This window comes from Macadamia integrifolia, unplaced genomic scaffold (genome assembly GCF_013358625.1).
Source record: "Macadamia integrifolia cultivar HAES 741 unplaced genomic scaffold, SCU_Mint_v3 scaffold1841, whole genome shotgun sequence".
Lineage (NCBI taxonomy): Eukaryota > Viridiplantae > Streptophyta > Magnoliopsida > Proteales > Proteaceae > Macadamia > Macadamia integrifolia.
Window position 1 is genome coordinate 96130 of NW_024868379.1, and position 18808 is coordinate 114937.

An 18808-nucleotide genomic window follows, 5' to 3' on the forward strand; every position below is an offset into this window, starting at 1 on the left:
TTGATCATGCATGCTACTATCATTCCCTTACTTTCAATCCTTGCCTAGGTTTCACGCATCTTAGGCACCGTTTGATAATGTTCTTGTTGTTTCTATGTTTAGAAACAACAGAAACAGCTTTTCACGTTTCCGGAAACAAAAAGGATTTTTTGGTGATTGATAAACCTATTTCTCGAACGTTTTTTCTAGACATCATACCACTGAAAAACCCAATAATATCATTGGATGCCCAAAAGGGAGAGAGGGTTCGATTGCCTCTTTTTAGGTTTAAATAGTTGAGAGATTTACTGGGCACAACAGCTATTTTTTTTTTTTTTCTCTCAAATTCGTTTCTAGAAACGACGAAACAATTCAGACTTGTTTCGTCAAAGTTGTTTCTAGAATTGTAAATAGGCATAAATTTTGATTTATGTTTATAAAAATGGGTGAAATTGAACAACTTTATCAAATACTTTTTAGGCTATTTCTCTGTTTCTGGAAACAAGAAAATGCAGAAACAACAAAAATAGAACGTTGTCAAACGGTGCCTTAGTATAACCTACCTAACTAGCCTGTATATGGACCCTAGTTTCTAGGTATTCCCCTATATCAATTCTACTATTAGAGCGTAGTTGTCATCTCTAGGTTGTTATTGATTCTGTCCACATGTCTTGCTTATTGAGGTCTAATCTTCGTCATAATCTTTCTGTATTAGAGTCTGAATTGAGGGTGTGCTACAATAGGTTATAGGACATCGATTTCTTCCTTAGTAAATCCTATTCTTTGGCCAGAAAAAACTTGATTGCCTTTTGGACAGGCTTTACCAATAAAACCTTTCCTATTAAGTACCTTTGTGCTCCCCTCTACAAAGGCAGAAATACTATCAGCGTATTTCAAGATTTGGCAGATGTTGTTAGAGTGAAGGTTGAAGGATTAGCTGGATCGACTAGCATAGCCCATTATTCCTACCAAAGGCATAATTTATAGGTTGAAATTTCTAAACTGGCTATCTCTCAATTGGAGGCTCTAAGTAGACCTTAAAGCAAAGTGTAAATAGAAACACTTTGATCTTTAGTATCCACCAACAGTTGTCCTTGTATATCCACCCGTAGTGATAGAGAATATTAAGTAATGTCTACTTTTTTTATATAACAAGACTTTATTAATAGTAAGGGAACAACGATCCAATAAATTCAGCTAACAAAAAAAGAAAACAAGGCTGGGGGAGGGAAGGAAACGAAGAACGGGGGAGATTGCACTGAGGCAGCCCAAGAAGCTTGATGTTTAATCCACCCGACTGCTTTGGTTGACAAATAGTTGACCAGGCTATCATGGCGACATGTCTTTCTATGCCGTTGGACCATAAAAATCGAGACAAATACCATCGACGGACTTATGGATCGAGGCTGGGAGTCAAAAGCACGACATAGTGTACTGAGGCATTGCATACAATGTAGACTGTATAAGTACCACTTTCCCTGCTGGGCTTAAAAGCTATGCCTTCCAATGTTGTAATTTATGAGTTACTCGTGCAATGAGATCAGCACAATGAGATTTTGATAGTTTACTATTGATGAAGGGGATACTGTAAAATCCTGGAATTAAAACCCCTCAGTCTTAAAGGTGGCATTTAGTTGAACAGAACAAAAGTCAAAAGTTTCTGGAAGTAGAAGTTTTAGGTATAGTGGCATTGATGGGGGCAAGTAAAAGAGATGGAAAGGTAAGGGATTTGGCTAGTTATCAGGTGTGAGGAACGTCCCCCATAAGATGGGATAGACAGAGGGTAGGTTAGCAAGGAAGCCCACAGCGGACAACCGATGGGATAGCCCTTGGCTAATCGGCCAGCCGGTTGCAGTGGCAGAATGCCCAAAAAGTTACTTTTTTGGCCCTGTGGACCCCATGGCTTTGGAGAATTATTTCCCTCTTCCTACCATGAAATAAGGCATGATGAAGGGTCCTAATGCAATTGGTTTCATGTTGAAACCTATTTTCTATGAAAAGTTATTTTAAGTCTTAAAACTTTAGGAAAATAGGTCGGCTATTCCTCCCTTTTCTCTGTTGCTGAGAATACAAGAAGGAAGAAAAAGAGAAAAAGCGGAGTGAGGAGGTTTCCTATTGCTGCTGCTGCACACACACCTGCAAGGCTAAGTGCAATCTCACCTATGGAGCTGGGATATGGGTTGTCCAGTTGGAAATGACCCTCCTACACATGCAACACCCGATGGGAAGGTAAACCTTAACCCTAAAACTGTGAATTTAAGTACAATAGGAATCAGCTAGTGGTAGGGACAGAATTAAAGTGAAATTGGGAATTGGGAATTGCATGTGGGGACCTAATAAATTCTCCCATAGCAAAAGCCCCAACTGTAAAACCCAATTTGGAACCCGAATCGGTATAGGGTTGTCTCAGAAACCCTAAAATTTAGGCTTTTTCATAATAAACTAAGAAAGGGTAGAATTTATAGTAGGAATTACCCACACATGAATTCATTTTTTCCCAGGGACAGATGATGTGATCAACAGCCATTTTCAGGGAGCAAAATTGGATTAAGTGGGATTTAGTGAATTAACTACAGCGTACAGAGACCCAACCTGGACAGTGAAATGGATTGGTAAGGTGTGGGGAAGTGAGTGGAGTTTAGTAAGGTACATTTGAAAGGCTGGAATTTGTCTAGCATAGTTTTGCCAAGAGTGGCAAAGCTGTTGGTCTATGAAAGGCCTATTCTGCCAAGGGATCTAACCAGCCAGTTGGGGCCTGATAGAACAGGAATAAGTGAGGTTGTGGTAGGTGTGAATCTTGTGGACTGCATAGGTGAACTCCAACCTGCCCAGTATTGGTTTGGTCATATGAGGGTGGCTTTATGACCCAAGGAGAGAAAGAAAAACCATGATGGGCTGTAAAATGATAGTAGTGCCCTAACTATGCTTAGAAGCCTTAACCAAGTACACACATGCAATTAGAGCAGTGCAGACCATATGCCTGCAAGTCTGTTCCAATGAATTAAATGACAATGAGAGTTACATAAAAGACCAACACAGACCTGACCCAGAGAGTTGGGTTGGAATATTGTTTTAATTAATAGGGAAGGAGTGCACCAGGTCTGTATATTGTCTATCAACTGCCAGTGGGTTCAGATACTAGAATCTAACTGAGGCCTAAAAGTAAAGCTATGTAAATGTCTGTTAAAAGTAATATTTATTTTGATGTGAACTCAACAGATAGGAAATTAAAATGCACTTGGTAAGGATACGCATGATCGAGAATTCAGCGAAAGAACACCAGATTCGGGAAATCAGGTGAGTGGGTGTCTGTTTTATTTTACAGAGTATTTCTTATATGTTTTGGGTATGCTTACACATGTGGTATGTGAGGATCTCTATGCTATGGATTTATTTTATATAAAATTATATAATTTTACATGATTCATGTTTTAGCGACTTAGATGTGATCGAGATTTGTGGATGGATAGTATGATAATGGACGGTGATGGGTGTAATTTTGACGGTCTGTGGCACTGTGTTGCCAAGGTTCTTTCTGGTACCGTGGGCTCAGAGGTCAATTGTCACACCCCGTTCACATAGAACAGGACCAGTGACCGGGTTAACTCCGGTTAACCCAAACCTGCTAGGATCATCTGATACAGTACACAACCACATCATACACACATCTAAGACAAACGTTCAAAAGTTCAGCGGAAGACTTAATTTACCTATAAATACCCCTAATATACTTGATACCCAAATTATAGTATATAGATAAATATATGTGGGCCCGCAGGCATGATATTTACACAAAAGAATAACAATTCACGTATCAAGTACACAAAAATGGGTCATCAAAAGAATCAAAAAGTAAAAGCCTGTACGGCGTCAATATTGTGGTCCTGCAGCACAGCCTTCGCACGTGCAATCCATACCATGCTCATAATCCTCGGGGACCCACCAATCGTCTTTGGGGAATTCAACTGTGGGGCCCGACCCTTGATCTTCAGGTTGGTGACCTGTAAAATCATCTAAAAGAGGTGCGCATGTGGGATGAGCTCACTAGCTCAGTAAGTGAAAAGAAGGACCACACAACAATCACAACCATATGCACTATATGCTTTGCAATTCATTTTAAATCACATCCACCTAAACAACATTACTAAGTCTTTGGTTTAGTGGTACTACAACCACAGTGCGCATATGCTTCCGGTACGAGCTACGAACTCCATCCCGCGATACGCCCATAGGGCTGTCAGAGAAGGCCCACCGTGAGTACTTGAAAAAATAAAGCATGTCGAATACCGGCTCTCAACATAAAAGTAAATGATATAAAGTAAAGGTGCTGACTCCAGTAATTTAAAAGCAGTACGATTGGCCCTCTTGAATATACCACTGAGGTTGTCGACTGTCCTAATGACCAGTCGGGCGTATGTCTAACCGCCACAGTGACCCAACAATCGCGACCACTGCTTCCCCCCAAGTGATAACCCAACACCTCAACCCCTGTTGGGAAGGGTCATAGCACGGGAAGATGAAAATCCTAAACTGCATGCTCCTATATGACATAGTACGATTGCATAGTGCCATCGCGTCTCATTCCACAGGCCACCAATGCACTCGTTTCCAAGCTGACTACGACATCTAGTCTAATAATGCATCATGCACAATGAATCCATTATTCATCGCATAAGCACATCGATCATTTAGCATTGAGAAAGTAAACACAACACACATGTCATAATCATGTGAGGATGACTAAGCTACACATAAATCTCATGATGACATGGCTAGTCTAGATACAATTGAATGATGCCAAACAAGTCTTAAAGTAAAAGCAAACCTCCTCTCCCCATTTACTTGTAGTGTACAAAGACTCACGCCCGGTACGGGTGAGATCCGGCGCGAGAAACGTAAATTTCGGTGAACCTATCATAAGTGAATGGGGTTAGCATTTACCACTTTGGGGGTCAAAACTAACAAGATTCGATGGTTAAATCATGCTTAGAATCATAAAAGAAGGTTGCTCGTCCGTTTTGGGTCCATTCAGACACAAAAATCACGTTGGGGACCTCTCGGGTGGGTCAAACAGCCCACCGGTCATCTCAGGTGGGTGGGTCGGCCCACCGGTTGACCCATCGGTCATGATCGGTGGGCTGGTCAGCCCATCGATCGGCCCACCGATGGGGGTAGAAGGCCGATCATGACCAACGGGAAGCTCGGCCCACCAATCGGCCCACCGATCATGACCGGTGGGTAGCTCGGCCTGTCGATCGGCCCGGAGGGCCTGCCCTCTCAGGAGGGTGCCCTCAGGCGTGTTGTGCGGCCCACCGGTCTCAACCCACCTGAGAGGGCGACAAAATACCTTTTTCGCTGAAACTTTCTCCAACCTTTGGGGAATCAAATGGGACTTTTCCAATCACATTTTCCACACTTTCAAGGTCTTAAAAGATGATTCTAACCTAGATCTAAGTTAGATTTAAGGATTAGGAAGCCATCTAACCTTCTTTGTTCAAGAACTCTATCAAAACCCCAAAAATCACTTCCTTGCTCAAGAACCACCAATGCTTCTCCCACCTTGTAAACACTTCTTCAAATCCTTCAAAATCAACACGTAGACCATATATTAAACCTTAGATTCATCATCTCAAATGGGATTTACAAGATCTTAAGGAACTCTACCCAAACAAGGGTTTTACTTCGGTTTGGTGAAAGTTTAAGAAGCATAGTCTTTGCTCACCTCCAATCGTAGATCTCGTGTTGGGGATCACTCTTCCGACGTCGGAATGGGAAGATCGAACCTTGGTGCCGCTTAAATCCCTTTCTTCTTCCTCTTCCTTCCCTTTTCCTCTTCTCCGTTCTTTTTTTCCCTTCTTTTCTCTCTCCTCTTTACTCTTCTCACCAAACTCCTTAATGTAATAAATGAGAAAATGAAAAACACAATAATACTATTTATACTTTCTAAAACAACTAGTAACTACATAGGTGGGTCACTCAGGTGGGTGGATGCGCCCACCTGTGACCGCCCACCTTAGGGCCAAAAATGGGCCAACAAGTGGGTTTTTTATGGAATTCGACTCTCAACATAAGGTATATCATACGTATGCGCTTTAGGATACGGCTACTTACCAGAATTACCCATACATGGCCTTATGATACATGCACGTGCACGGCTTGGGTATACCCCTCTCCTTTGGTACTGACTCGGACTTGTCTCGCCAACCTGTGTTCAGAGTCACCCTTGCCATCATGGTCCATAAGGAACCCGCCTTAACCCTCTTTGGTTCGGGTCCTGCATGGTTAAACCAGGTCAACCGTGTAATTAGACTGGGTTTAAAAAGTAGGTATCACATTTACCCCCCTTTTTGAAAATTTCATCCTCGAAATTGGTGTATTTGGTTGTTCGAACAGATGAGGATACTTGGCTTGGATTTCATCCTCTTTCTCCCAAGATGTTTCTTCAAGTGAATGATTTGCCCATCGTACCTTCACGAAGGAAATGGAGCGGTTGCGAAGGGTTTTCACTTTTCGATCCAAGATTTCAGCTGGCTGCTCTGTATAGGTCATATCAGCTTCTAGATATTCTGGTTCCACGGGTAATACATGTGATGGATCATGAACGTATCGCTTCAGTACGAATACATGGAATACGTCATGAACATTCCCGAGGGAAGGTGGCAGAGTAAGCATGTAGGCTACTGAGCCAACCCGAGCTAAGATCTCAAATGGGCCAATGTATCTCGGGCTCAACTTACCCTTTCTATGGAATCTTTGCAACCCTTTTGTAGGAGAAATCTTGAGGAACACCTTTTCTCCTGTTTGAAACTCAATGTCTTTCCTACGGTTGTCTGCATAGCTCTTTTGACGTGACTGAGCTGCCTTAATCCTTTCTCGATTAACATCGACCTTGTCACAAGTCATCTGTATCATTTCAGGTCCTAACATTCGGCGTTCGCCTACCTCATTCCAATACAGAGGAGTTCTATACTTCCTACCATATAATGCCTCATATGGAGCCATCCCAATTGTAGCTTGGTAACTGTTGTTATAGGCAAACTCCATAAGGGGTATATATTCTTCCCAACTACCACACATTTTCATTGCACATGCCCTGAGCATGTCTTCTAATATCTGTATGGTTCGCTCCGACTGACCATCAGTCTGTGAGTGGAAAGCAGTACTCAAATTTAATTGTGATCCCAAAGCATGCTGGAAACTTTTTCAAAATCTGGAAGTGAACCTTGGGTCCTTATCTGACACAATGCTCACTGGCACTCCATGCAAGCGCACTATGTTATCCATATAAAGTTGTGTTAACTTGGCCATAGAGAACTTGGTCTTGATGGGAATGAAATGAGCAGTCTTAGTAAGCCGATCGACTATCACCCATATCGCATCCATCCCCTTAGGTGTGCATGGTAGTCTGGTGACGAAGTCCATTATAATCCTATCCCACTTCCAGTCTGGTACTAGGAGTGGCTGAAGAGTACAATAAGGTCGATGCCTCTCAGCCTTTACCATTTGGCATGTAAGACAAGTCGCCACATACAGGGCTATTGTGATTCTCATGCTTGGCCACCAGTAATTTTATTTAAGGTCCTTATACATCTTTGTACTTCTTAGGTGGAGTGAGTACTCGGAGCTATGTGCTTCCGGCACTATCTTGTCTTGTATATCCAAATCATCGGGCACACACAACCTTTCTCGAAACAATAATGCCCCGTCCTTGGCTAAAACGAAATCAGGGTCATTCATTATTTGATCTTGAATCTTAACTCTGATCCGTTGCAATTTAGGGTCCAAAGGTTGTTTCATTATCACCTCTTGCCTAATAGATGGATGCACCTGTAGAGTTGTCAGGGATACAGTCAACCATTTAAGGTTTTCTAGTTGATGTTCAAGCTCTAAGGTTGCTCCTTCATATAAGAGGGTTTCATCCATTAGCATCGTCTCTTGTACGAGTGGTGGGTTGATTGCTAAGTATGAGAGTGACACAGTCTGTGCCTTCCGACTCAACGCATCTGCCACTAAATTAGCCTTGCCGGAATGATACTGAATGTCGCAGTCATAATATTTCATGAGCTTAAGCCATCTCCTCTGCCTCATGTTCAAATCTTTCTGGGTGAAAAAGTACTTAAGGCTTTTGTGATCACTGTATATCTCGCACTTCTCCCCACACAAATAATGTCGCCAAATTTTTAGGGCAAAAATGATTGCGGCTAGTTCCAAGTCATGAGTGGGGTAGTTCTTCTCATATTCCTTTAGTTGTCGGGATGCATACGCTATCACCTTACCGCGTTGCATGAGAACACAACCCAACCCAACCTTGGAAGCATCGGTGTAGACTGTCATTCCACCTGTGCCTTCAGGGATGGTCAGCACAGCGGCCGACACCAACCTTTTCTTCAATTCCTAAAAACTCCTCTCACATTCCTCTACCCATTCAAATTTCACACCCTTTTTGGTTAACTTAGTCATTGGTGCTAAGATCCGAGCAAAATTCTCAATGAAGCACCGGTAGTATCCAGCCAAACCCAAGAAACTTCTAATTTCAGTAACATTCTTAGGGCTTTCCCACTCTACTACTGCTTTCACCTTATCAGGATCCACCTCGATTCCGGCCTCAGACACTACATGTCCCAAGAATCCAACTTGCTCAAGCCAAAATTCACATTTACTATATTTGGCAAACAGTTGTCGTTCTCTCAGCCTCTGTAACACCATCCTCAGGTGTTGCTCCTCTTCTGTCTTAGAGTAGATCAAGATGTCATCAATACAAATAATTACCCATTTATCGAGGACATCGTGAAATACTCGATTCATTAAATCCATGAATGTTGCCGGTGCATTAGTTAACCCAAAAGATAACACTAGGAACTCATAGTGACTATACCGAGTCCTAAACGCTGTCTTGGGTATGTCGCCGCCCTTTATCTTGAGCTGATAATAGCCTGATCTAAGGTCTATCTTCGAAAATACCCTTGCACCTTGTAGTTGGTCAAACAAATCATCAATACGTGGCAATGGATACCGGTTCTTAATGGTTAGCTTATTCAATTCCTGGTAATCGATGCACATATGCAAGTTGTCATCCTTCTTTTTGACAAACAATACTAGGGCACCCCAAGGTGAAACACTTGGGCGGATAAACCCCTTCTCCAATAATTCTTGCAACTGCATCTGTAACTCCTTCAATTCGGCTGGTGCCATCCTGTATGGAGCTTTAGACACTGGAGCTGCTCCAGGGATCAAGTCTATGGCAAATTCCAACTCTCTATCAGGCAGTAGATGCATCAGATCATCTGGAAAGACGTCGGAAAATTCTTTAACCACCTTTACCCCTTCTAGAGGTGTAACCTTCGCATCAACATCAAGTACCGATTCTGAGTAACCCTGACATCCACTTTTCAACAACTTTACTGCTTGAAGAGTGGAGACGAGGACCTTTCTAGCCCGCTTCATTTTATCTGCTCGGTATACCAATTCTTTTCCTTCATCATCTGTCACCCTAATTAATTTTTCAGCACACATCACATTAGCTCGATGGGCCGACAACCAATCTATGCCCAGTATAACGTCAGAATTCTGCATGCTGAATTTAATGAGTTGTGCATCCAATTTCTTCCCACTGATTTCCACTGGCCACGGCCCATACACCTCATTCAACTGTGTAACTTTACCGGTAGGCATACTAACAATCATCCCATGATCTAGTGTCCTGGGTGACATACCAAGTTTCTCAGTAAATCTCTTAGATATGAATGAATGTGTAGCTCCTGAATCAAACAAGACATAGGCTGGTATGCCCGATATTGGTAGAACACCTAGTGCAACAATGCATATAAGTACATAGGGGTGTCAATCGGTCGGTCCAGCTCGGTTTCGATCCGGGTTGAGTCGGTTTCGATGTGGGAAATTTGAAACCAAAACCGAACCAATAAGGAAATTCCAGTTTCAGTTTGGTTTCGATTTCGGTTTCGGTGCGGTTTGGTTTCGGTTTGTCTTCGGTTTCTTAAATCGATTTGTAACCGAGTTGGTTTTGGTATTTGGTCTAGTTTGGATTTGACTTTCCATACAAATGTATACAAAACTATGCAAATTTTGATTTTTTTTAATAAATTTTGGAGTGTTTCGGTTTCTTACCAGTTTGGTTTTGGTTTGGTCCAGGTTTTGAGCCGGTTTCGGTTTGGTTTCGGGTTCATCCGGTTTTCGATGCGGTTCGGTTTGGTTTTGGGGTTGCAATACTCAAAACCGAACCAAACCAATAAGGCTTCGGTTCGGTTCGGTCCGTGTTATTATCGGTTCGGTCCGACCGGTTTTACCGATTCAGTTTAGGAATTGACACCCCTATAAGTACAGCAGGTCATCAATATTTAACATAAGGAAAATCTTAAATTAAAATGTACCTACTATCACTTCCGTGCTGGCCTCAGCTTCCTCAGCTGATAGGGCATACATTCTTCCCTACGATTGATTCCCCTGAGTTAAGGGAGGTCGGTATGCAGAGGGCTGACTGGAGGGTAAGGCTGGTTTGACCCGACAGTCCTTAGCATAGTGCCCATAGGAATGGAAATTAAAGCAACGGATCTGTGACGTTGAAACTGGGGCGGGGCCCCTTTGCACTTGACCCGCTGTAGATGGAGGTCGGGGCGGCCTTGGGACTATAGGCATCGTACTAGTGTTTGGGCGAAAAGATGTAGAGCCCAAACCACCAGCTAGTCGAGGAAGGTAGCTAGATGGCCCATAGGGCTGTCTATATGTAGGCCCAGAACTATATGACCCACGGTATACCTTGGACGAGTTGCCCAAGTCCGAAAATGGATTTGTCCTCTTCCACAATCCAGGTGTGAGCACTACAAGAAAACACATTTATGGCGACGGTAAAAAAATACTATTGTCGCCAAATATAATATATAGCGACCGTAAAATGGATAGTGTTGCCTAATACATTTATGGCGACTGTAAAATAATACTCGTCACCAAAACAAAATTTCAGCGACGAAATTTTAAATACCGTAGCATCATCATTTTATAACGACGGGTTAAATTTAAATGTTACAAAAAATTATTTAAGGCGACGGAATTTTTTAATACCGTAGTGAAATAATATCTTAGACAACGGCAAATTTTTTACCGCCGCCTCATATCCTATGCTCAATCAACAATAATTTGATTTATAACGATGATAGAAATTATACTGTCACAAAATATAATCATTTATATTTGGCGACGGTTAAAACACTACTGTAGCCAGTCATTGATTTTAGGCAACTGCAATTTTATTCCCGTCGCTAATTAACACCAAAATTATTTAGGAATTTTAGACGCGGGAAAGGTTTCTTAATTTACTTATGCTTTTGGTTTTCTCGGTTTCCTTTTCCCGCACAAACATGCTTCTATAGTATTTCTCTCTCTCAAAACCTCGTGAATCTAATTTTTTTTTTTTTTATATTAATCCAGTTTTAGTGAAATTCAAAGTCACTCTTGAAAAAATCTCTTGAAAAAAAAAAAAAAAAACAAAGTCTCCCTCACGTCTCTCCTCTACCTTTAGCCCCTCTCTCTCACGTCTCTCCTCTAACTAAAACCGCCCCTCTCTCTCTCTCTCTCTCTCTCTCTCTCTCTCTCTCTCTCTCTCTCTCTCTCTCTCTCTCTCTCTCTGTCTCTCTTTCTTTCTCTTCACAGCTCAATTCTGCTCTAACCTCTCAATCCCTCTCTCTCTGGTCTAACCTCTGCCAGCAGTGACGTTACAGAGGCTGTGGGCGAGAAGGCAATCTACAATTGGTGAAGTGAATTTAGCGTGAGCCTGTTGAAATGTTGCTGTGGCTTCTTTGTTCTGTAAGGGACTTCTACTGAGTAGACGTTAGTTATATATGTTCAGAGCCATGGCTGGATTAGATTGAATGAATTCACCTCCACAGGGGTTCCCTTGAATACGATTTACTTGGTTCAAGGACATCCAATTGCTATGTTTTTGTGTCACTATTATTGAATTTCCTTGGAGAGAGTTTGAACAGCAGGATACAGTTATGATAATATTGATTTTCAAATAGACGAGATCTTGTTGAATATTTCAGTTTATTTGGTTGTAGTTTCCCATCTTGAACACTCAACTGATGCCAAATACTCTTACCTTTCCCTCTCTGGTTAATTCATCTATTGTTTGGTTTTTGTTCCCTTCGCCATTTTCTTTGCCCTGCTAAATGGGAAATGACAAATTACTGTACTTGTCACTTTGTTGTGTACTTGGTGAGCTCATATTTCCTTTGCTTGTCTGTCCCACAAGATGGATGGGCACTATGCCTTTCCTTCCCTTTTAAGAACTCGTTTACTAATGTTAAATCACCTCATTTTTTTTTCTATTTTAATCTTCCAGGTCTGGGCATCAGGTTTCTCTATTGCATTTTTGAAAAAGCAAAGCATTGCAACAAAAGGACTGGCTGGTGCTGATTCTGGTGTGGAGGCAAGAGGCAGTAGTAAAAGTGAGGAACACAAACCTACTGTAACTGAAAAAGCTTTGCTAGTTGTTTTGGAGAAGTTCTTCGAGGTGGTTCTGAATCTTCCTAAAGTTAACAGGTAATTTGATCCTTCTTGATTATTTCACCTTTGCCTTTCCCTGGTTAAAGTCTCATAAATGGATATGTTTACATTGCATCTTTGTTGCCTTTTACAAAGGGTCTTGCTTGAAGTGTTTTTTTTTTCCCCTAATAGATGAAAAGGAGGTAAATTTACTTTGGTTTCCTTGTACATTTACTTTGGTTTATTTCTTTTACTTGGATGTGGTGGGAGAATTGAGAGGTTGGAACTGGTCTGTGGTTATATATATTACTTATCTATGTAGGACCATTAATGGCTTTAACAAGTATGAATTGCTTCCCATTGATATGTTTTGTCTTCATCGATTAAATAAGTAACTACCCCCAAGATTAGTAAATGGTCCCTTAGCTTCTCCTTTGTCGTCTATCATTACCGCTCAAAGGGACAACTCCATTACAATTACAATGCAATACCCTTTAAAGCTTCCACTATATCTTTTCTTCCTTTCCACTCAATTCTTTATTACCTTTTCATTTCAATCTTCTCAAGGATAGGTATAATATATACTTTAATTTCTATACATTCATAATTGAGTTATCTATATATTATATCTTTGGTGGATGTATCTTCATAACCATAATGATTCCATATGTAACAATCTATGATATGTTTGTTAATGATTGATGTGTCATACTCCATTGTAGTGACAGTCTAGAGTTCATTTTTTGACTCTGTATATATAGGTGATGGTGGTTGGATGAGGTATAACATAAGAGTATAGAGTGTTGGACAACCTTACACTAAGACTTTGTCCTAATTTCTTGAATGAACCTTCACCTTTAAACATTAGGAAGAATGCTAGTAGAAATAATGTAAGTTCCCAATAAATTCATTCTTTGCCATTGCAAAGTAACACAAAAAAAAATCTATTTTAAATATATGATCTTATAGATATTACATTGAGAAATTAAGTCGATAATAACATTGTAATATTAGATAAAATTGACCATCTTAATGAACACAAATAGTTTGACAACTTTTAATAATTTCTTTTGCTTTGCTTTTTAGTCAAATTTTGTTAACTAAAAAGCTTTAACATTTTCATTTTATTTTATTTCTTTATGTTTTTTATTATATTTTAGTATGATAGGTGGTGTTTGAAAAGTACATCATTGAAAGGATGATAGAGAATTATTTTCATTTGTAAAGGACAATACTCAATACTATGAGTTAATTATGTGTTTGAATGTCCAAACAAATAAATATAATGAGATGTCAATAAAATTTCATAAAACAATAAATCTTCTTGTTTATATTTTTGATTTCATGGTTTTTAGCAATGAGAAAAATATGTCATTTTTATTTTCTCAGTATTCAAGCATAACATAAGTTAATTATTCTATATTGCAGGATATTGTTAAATCTAATGTGGCAAGGCAAGGCTATGAAAGATAATGGAGCTATCCTTTGGAGGAGTATGCAAGACAAACCCAATCGATGAAAAATACAAAGTCTGAAGTTTGATGTATTGATTGTAGGAATTTTTTTGAAGTGGAACGAAAACAATGACTTCTTATTTATAATTATAAGACTTTTTGAAAAAGGAATGAAAACAATGAATTTTTAATTATGATTGTAAGACTTTTTGGAAGTTCAATAAAAGTAATGTATTATAATATGGATGCCTAGGATGATCTCATTTTCTGAATTGGACAATGTATATTGATGTAATTACAGGAACAATTTACAGATAATATGCAAAATTTACTAATATTAAAATTTTATTTTATTTATTTTATATTTGGCGACGGGTTTTATTATACTATTGCTATAAATAAATTATTATTAGGCTTAGGCGACGGATAATAACCGTTGGCATATATATTTTTTGCGACGGATTTTTTTATACTGTTGCTATAAATAAATTTCGTCTATTATTTATATAGTTATAGGCGACGGCATTTGCCGTCGCTAAAAATATATTTGGCGACGGAAAATATAATTCTGTCGCTAGTAATATTTTTCCCAACCACCCATCTTTTTCTGTCGCCTATTTTTAGCTGCGGCAGTATAGGCGACGGAATTGGCGACTGAAAATTAACCGTCGCTGCTATTTTTAGCGATGGTTTTATATTTTTTGGGACGCTTTTTTTCCGTCGCAAAAAATGTGTTTTCTTGTAGTGTTAGCCTTCAACCCATCAATAACTTACATTTATGAAAATAATTTGCAAACTTCAAAAGAATCATAAACCTAAGTAAACCCAAAAATCGTGACATTCCACATAATCGAATATCTTCGAAACAAGTCATTAGAGATACAACAAGTATCCTTTAAGAATCCACTAAATTTGAATTATATATCAATAAGAGAACTCCCAGTGAATTCATCTTTTTCTCAGTCAAGATGGATGATCAACCCATGAATCTGCAGACCCAATTCAATATAACTGAGAGCGATATACGCCTGAATCACTACCAAAAGGGTGAACTGAGAGCGACACACGCCTGATTGTTTCGAAGGACTCACAATGAACATATGTTGTAATCATAGAAATCCATGTAACGAAATTTTTCCTTGGAATTTGATCGAACAACTGACTTGTGTGACTTAAATCCCCACACCTCGAGTTAAAATTCAAAATGGTCTTTATTAAATAAACCTCTGAAATGATCCCTAAAACTATAAGCTTCGTGTATTTGTTTATATTCTCCGTTGATCTTAGCTTTGAATAATTTGGTAATAAGCATTTGGCGAAAAGGATACTGTGACTGTAATATAATTGATAAACAACTCTAATTATAGAGCAATGGGAAGTTCTAATCATACGGCTCAAATTTCATCTCGTCAATGATGAACTGGGAATGGTAAACCCTTAACGAAGATAGCCCCTACTATAAACCATCGACAACTTCCTCTCATTACAAGCAAAGACGATATGTTAGTAGATCGAGTGATAGATCAACAGAGATAGATTGAGCGATAGATTAAGATCAATAGATAAAGAGAGAGAGAGAGGAAGCAGATTCAAGCCTCGACTTCTTCCTCTCACTGCTCTATGTTGCCGTTTGAAGTTCTTTGCGATTTGGAATTGATGAATATAAGGTTTGTTATGTTTAAATGAAAATTTTCGATTATACCCCTAAAGACTTAAATGACCAAATATGTTTCTCCGCCTTTCGCTCATAATTAATTCTACATTGGAAAGCACTCATTTTGTGTGTCTAATAAGAGACTTAAAACTATATCAAATACAATAGTTCAAAGTCATACATGTACAATTTATTACCCACGAGCAGAGATGATTGTCTTTAGAGCAAGTCCATAAATATATATCCCCTTTGTCTATTTCATTCGTCTCTTCCATCTTCCTAAACCTTAAATCTTCCATTTGCAACACTCTCATCTTTTGTATCTATTTCTCTTGCATCTCTGGTTCTCATATCAATGAACTTGGACTTTAATTTTCATTCATCCGTATTTTGCACACTTGGGCATTGGCCTGACAGTTTGTAGTGCTCAGTGGAGTAACTGCCTGAGGGTTGATCACTTGATAAACTTCTTTCAAGTCCATCAGTGTTTGGTATGCACTAATTTACTTGTTTTCTATGAAGTGTGATTGTGGGCCCTTGTCGACTCCTTTGTGGGCCAATTCTTGGCCCCTTATTAATTCTTCTGTGGGCAAGAATATAACATTTAGATTATTCTATACTTTTGAGATTTTATTCTCCTATATCTGATTAATGTCTGTTCAAAATTGTATTCAAATATAGTCATTGATTCTGTTTTATTGGATTTCTTTTGAATCTAGTATATTTCCTTTGTCTACCATTTTGGCTTGTGATTGGTTTTCTGAAATCTAGTGTAGGTGAATTTAAATATAATTTGGTATCAAAGCGCTGAACAGCAATGAGTTGTTCAGCCACCCAACTTTCAAGATGCCTTGAAGTAATCACTTATGTATTGTAATAAGTGTCCACATAAGTGGTTGCAATATAATAATGGCGTATAAATGTTACACTAGAAAATTCTACACATCCGACCTGAGGACTAAAGAAGGACTACCAGCCCAATCCACTACCAATAGCACAATGGTTTATGGGTAAAGGCCTACAAATGAACCACAACTTTCCTTCGAGGACCATATGCGTACTTTAAAAGTGGAACACCTCAGCAGTATTTTGATGATATACAGATAAAATTGAAAATATTATAGTGGAAAGCATGACCTCCATGTGTTCTATGATCTAATGTCATGCTTAGATGAATGATTATTTTGAATAGTATGACCTACTTGAGGCTTAAAAATTGAAGCTAGCTCGAACAAAATTAGTGGGTGTAGCACATTGTTACATGCCTAGTCAGCCTATATGCATGGGTCAATACATGCTACGTGCATGGGAATGGAATGATGATTACGTATTAGTAGGGAGGTTATGTAGGGGCCCGTTTGATAACGTTTTTGCTGTTTCTGTTTCAAGAAACGGCAGAAACATAAATTTCCGTTTCTAGAAACAGAAACGGAATTGAAGGTGTTTGATAAGTCATGTTTTTAGAAGTCAATAGTAACCAATGAAAGAATAGCCACAAGTCGTTTCCAGAAACGGCGAAACAAGTTGAACTTGTTTCGCCTGGGTCGTTTCTTGAAGCATAAATAAGTAAAAATTTCTATTTCTATTTCTGAAAATAAGTGAAACGAAACAGTTTTATCAAACGCTTTTTACTCCGTTTCTGCTGTTTCTGGAAATAGAAACGACAGAAACGCGTTTCTTGAAACGTTATCAAAAGGGCCCTAGGTAGTTCCGAAGAAGTTCTTTGTAGGAGATGAGGAAGTTACTTTAATGGGGTAGTGTAATAGGTTATTAGGAGTTGTTATTATAAGTTATTGTAACTGACATGACGTGGGTTCATGGAGTTGGTTAGATGGATTGTACCACTTATTTAAGAAGAGCTAATGAAGGTGGGAGGATATGATTTGCAATCCCTAAATTATCTTTAAAATAGTAGAGGTCGGTTACCTCCAAATTAAGTCAAGATGTCATGGCTTCGCCTGTAAAGTTAACTATCAAACTTATCTCTATCTCTTCCTTCCTATTTTCTCTCTTGCTTACTCACCTAATCAAGTTAGCAAAAGGGGAATCTCTTGTGCACGCATCATTTAGTATTTAGAGCACAAGGCATGACCCTGCCATTGGATTGGATTCCCGAATCCATCTTAGTGTGAGATTGAACCATAAGTGATTCAAGCCCAAAATAGGATCAATACAGGAGTCAATAGATAAGAACAGTGGGTCTAGTTACAAGAATTGGAACCAAATTATAGCACCACAAAATAACACTCCCAAACAGTCCCTGATATGTACTGTTAGATCCCCACAACATTAGCGAAAACCCCACTCAAAAGATACAGCTAACAGACTAGGACTACCCTAGCTATAGATAACAGAACCAGGGCAAATCTGAGAAAATTAGCCAACTCAAGATCTCAGGTAATGAATAGATTCAGGGACATAGATTCCATCAGTTATTGAAGACCATAACACAAACTAAGTATCAAAAAATCAGTCTGATTTAATGGTTGAATCAAAATCTGAAATTGTTCTTGAATTAGTAAAGAATTATGGAGATTTCTTGTAAGTTGTAACTCGAAGATCGAATCTCAAAAGGCCTCCAAGTGCTGGTCGAGGGGTCCCTAGGAGGGCTCTAAAAAGTCCTCAAAACATGGGCCTTAATGGCCTGATACTGGGGGACCTGCAGACTTGAATGTTGCCTAGAATTCTCCAAAAAAAGGCATTGCAAGTCTGGATTTGTAACCTCAGATCAACACCAGCAATGGCAAAGATTGGGGTCTGCAATGAACCTTCTAACATGCGTTGAATGGATTAAATAACTTAGAGAAAATAAAGGGAATTGAAGAGAGAAAATCGATGGAGGGAAGAAGAAAGGGATTATTAGTTCGAGTCTTTCACTCTCACCTAGGCATCTGACCAACTCAAAGTCGTCTCATCCCAACTGAATCTCATAGCCAATCAGTTTGTAAACAAATATTTTTTTCGAAAGTAGAAAAATAGAAACAAAAACTGAAGAAGGAAATTCTTCTTGTCCTTAGACAAATTACATAAGCAAGTGAAGGAAATAAAAAAGGGCACTAATAATAAAAGAAAGTCTCTAGAAGATCTTCCTTCTACACAAAGCACATCAGCCGTGACACACGTTACTACACCATCAAAAATGGGAACTGTATCAAACTCAAAAAGGATACAAAAAGAAAAAGTAAAGGCAAGAAAAAAAAAAAAAAAAAATAAAAAAAAAAAA